Source organism: Psittacula echo, assembly GCF_963264785.1.
Source record: "Psittacula echo genome assembly, chromosome: 5".
Taxonomy (NCBI): Eukaryota; Metazoa; Chordata; class Aves; order Psittaciformes; family Psittacidae; genus Psittacula; species Psittacula echo.
In genome coordinates this window covers 87,027,106-87,031,260 of record NC_137739.1, presented here as the reverse complement: position 1 = coordinate 87,031,260, position 4,155 = coordinate 87,027,106, and positions in this window count along the sequence as shown.

Sequence of the window (4,155 nt, the reverse complement as noted above, 5' to 3'; positions counted from 1 at the left end):
CAAAGAGCACACAAAAGCAAAGGGAGAAGCAGTGGGAAGGAACTCTTCTTGGTTCTTGTGCTCCTGGGAAGTTTATGGGCCCACAAGGGTGAGTGCTGCGCACCATCCAAATGACTTTGGTACCTCTTCTTGACTAAGACTTGCTAGTAAAGTTGGGTCCAGATTTCCTTCCTTCACTACCTCCCTTATAGATTCCACCTGGAGATTTCAGAGGTCAGTCAGTCAAAATCCTGAGGCTTAATCTCAAAAGCAACAGTGAATTATTATCATTATTATTATTATTACTACTTTTAATGGCTAAATTAGTTTCATCTTCTATATCCCTGAATAAGTTAAAGCACATTTTCAAGACGTTCACAATCTCTGCTGTGGCTAACACCACAAAAAGTAATTTATGAAAGAGTGAAAAACCACAATCAACCCCAAAAAGAATGTTTCTAGTCTGAAACTCAGAAAATTAGATCCCTATTTTTTAAGTTAGTTAAGAGGTCGCACAATATCACATACTTTCAAGGAAGATGTTTCTTTCTAAATGCCCTCCACTCCCAATCTCCTTATTCCTTGGCTCCATGAGGTGATGGGCTCTGTTCTAGTTTCAAGGTATATATTGTATATTGAGTAGGTGGCTGCCCAGTTTTGTCTTTAAATAGAAAACATTATTTTCTCATAACTCCATCTTTATTTTGACAAATATTGACAAATTCCTGCTGTACCTCTCTGCCATAGAGACACAGGAGTTGATTCTGAAGGAAGCCCACTGGAAAGCTGTCATAAAGAAAGCTGTGAAAATCCAGAGGAAAGTATTATTAAAGTCTTGTTTATAATTTTGTAATGAAAATCAGATTCCCTGTGAGTCTGCACTCAACTTCAGGCAATCCCTAAAGAGTAGAAAGCTTTAAAAGCTTTGTATAGGGTACTTACAGTATAAATGTATATTTTTATGTACCTTTATATGAGTATCCTTACACTAGAAAGATACTGAATGTTGGTTTTAATTAAGGGAGTGATCCCTAGGGGAGGGGACAGGGAAAGAGGGAAATTTTCCGTGCTTGGAAACCTGAACCCAGGAAAAGGGCAATTAGTTGTTAAATGATATTGCAAATACCAAATCAGACCAATACTGCAGTAAACTGTAACTCTGGAAGGTCTGGCAGTGTGATAGTTTTCAGGAGGGCTGATGTATTTTCTCCCTGGTGAATTTTCTTGCTCTTTTAACTTATAGCATTGCTCTGAAGTTGATTCTCTCACTTTTTTTTCAACATGAAGATGATTCATGTTCTGACTAGCCCTGAATATTCAAAATGTGAGCTGTTATTTGAATGCATTTGGCCAGATACATTGCATGTGCTGCCTGCTTTTTAGAAAACCAGAGGAATTCTTTGTTCAAATATTTGCATCAACACATTTTCCATTTGTTTTTGAACAGTATTTATACATTTGACTTTTAAATGATGAACATTGACTTATGGAAAGTTGCTTGCTCAGATCTTTACACAAAACACTCAATAATGACATGGGGCCTATAAAGATGCTAGAGAGGGATTCTTCGTGAGGGGCTGTAGCAATAGGACAAGGGGTGATGGGTTTAACCTTAAACAGGAGAGATTTAGGTTAGATGTAAGGAAGAAGTTCTTTACTGTGAGGGTGGTGAAATTCATAGTATCATGCAAGAGAGTAGCTGATGCATGCCAAGGTGAAAGGGAAAAACGGAAGTAAGAAGATCAATGTCCTACAGAGAATCTGGCAGGGAATTTCTGCCTCGCTTTAGGACTCCCAAGGCAAGGTAAGAAAACACATAAAAAATGAAGCATGGGCTCTATATGTCTATATGCATATGTCTGTTGCTGGCTTTGCAGAGGGGCTCTGCTCTTCTTTTTGCTTTATTCTTTGAAAATTGAGGCTTCGTGGCAATCTTTTATTCCAGTAGCTGGTTTGGGGTTTCATTTTGTTTCTCCCAGGTCTCAGGCTGCTCCTTGTGATACATATCTTATTGCCACTATGTCAGATTTCATGCTGAGGGAGGGAAAACCTGATGAGGGTGACAGCCTATTTATTCCTCCCCAGTTAGGGACAAGGCTGCAGTTGCAGCTTGGATGAGCTGATAAAGAGAAATGTGTGGACTCAAAAGGTGAAGTGGCACTGGAAATCACCTGTCATTTCATTAGTCACACTTGGATTAGTTCATAACACTGCCATCTGAATTTCCCATCCTCTCTTCAGGCAGGTGCTTGTTTTCCTTCCCTTATTGACCATTGCCTCCAGCAGGAGGGGGAGGCCTTGTAGTTTCTCTGCTATCCCCCAAAATCTCTTTGGGGGTGACCCCGTTTGCTGGGACCACATATCTGTCTCCTGCATTTGTACCAGTTCCATTTCCCCTAACCCATCAGCAAACAAGAAGGCACCAAATATTACACAGGCAGAATGACCTCAGAGCACCAGCAATTAGAGGAAGAGTTCACAATAGAGTAATTCATAAAATCCATGCATTTTTAGGTGCTGTAAGTTGCTCTGCATAGTACTGATCCCCCCATGTCTCCTTGGTCCCTAGCGAGCAGAGCACAGGTTGTGTACGGCCACCCTGGCTGGTGTTCATCTAGCCCTGTGCTCACCACACACCAGAGAGATCCAGATACGGGACTCGTGGTCTTCTCTGCACTCAAGGGAAGCTGTCTCTGCAGCCCTGTCTTGGCTGTCTTGCTGTAACAGGTCTAGCAGGGGGCTGAGGCACGCCAAAATTTAACAGCTATTGGAATTGCAAAGGAAAAAAGACAGAATATTGCTATAAAAGGCACTGGTGAAACTCAAAGGGCTGAGAGGACAGTTAAAAGCTGAAGCACACCCAGTACTGATGTGACTTAATGCAGTTTGTTACAAGCCAGGTGAAGACACTGATCTCAAACAGCATGATGTAAAATGTCCATGCCTGAGTCAGGACTGTTTTCTTCCTTAGCTGGGGTTTCTTTGGTGACCAAGTGCATTCCTAAAGGAATTCCTGACAGAAACCGTCTGCTCCATCCATTATATCCTATAGCAAATATATGTAAGAGAATGATTTTTCTTTTTTCCTTCCCTTCAGAGCAATAAAAACTGTATGAGATTGCAAAACGTTCATGTATGTTTTATAACAGGAGCAACCATTAGAGTAAAACTACATTGTTTTCCTTTCTCATGCTTCCTTTCTGCTTTCAGACCACATTCCCTGTGAAGTCAAGCAGGAAGTTCTTTCGCTTTGGCAAACCTCTCAGTGAACAAAATGAGCAGCACAATTATGTATTTATGCAGTGGCATTAAACAGATTGTAAATGTTATAAATCAAACAGTAACACCGAACAGGAGGTTATATACATTAATGCAGCACATTTCCCATTCATATCTCCTAATCAAGCAGGAAACTCAAGATACAATACTTCTGATGTGATTCACTAAAGTCTGGAGTTTCTCAGGGCTAAGCCCACTGGGCTCAGTGTTCATGTTCCACCCCTGGTTCACTCCATCTTATTTCCAGGACAATGGGATTGTCAGCAATGTAAAATTATGTTCTGAAAATGCTCAGTGACAAGCCCATCGATGGAATAAAATGATTGAAATGAACTTATGCGGGTTACATGTTCTTGCCATTGTATATGAGGGGTAGAGAAGCAAAAGGTTTAATCCTTGTGAACATGTTGGTGTGTTTGGTTTTGATTTTTATGAGGAACATTGAAAGGAAGAACTGACCTTTTAAAAGGAATAGTAAAATGATTTACAGAATGTTGGGGCCTTTGTACGTGGTTTTTCTGTAAGTAGATGTTGGAACAAAATGGATCTCTCAGATTAGAAAATACAGTGTGTTACTATTAAGTCTAGGCGTTCTTTAATAGTAGGTAATTTTCCAGTGCCCCATAATTCTGGAAGACTGATAGGCTTTTGGTGCCTAGAAATCTTCTTTCAACTGTTGTTGTGCCGGTTCCTGAAGAACAGATTGACTCCTGTCTTCCCTGCACTTAGGGTCATTTTACTGCCTTTGGAAGTAGTCAGTATTCCAGTACCTAAAAGGGAGCCTACAAGAAATCTGGAGAGGGACTTTTTACAAGGGCCTGTAGGGGCAGGACAAGGGAATGGCTTTAACCTGACAGAGGGGAGACTGAGATGAGCTCTTAGGCAGAAGCTCTTCCC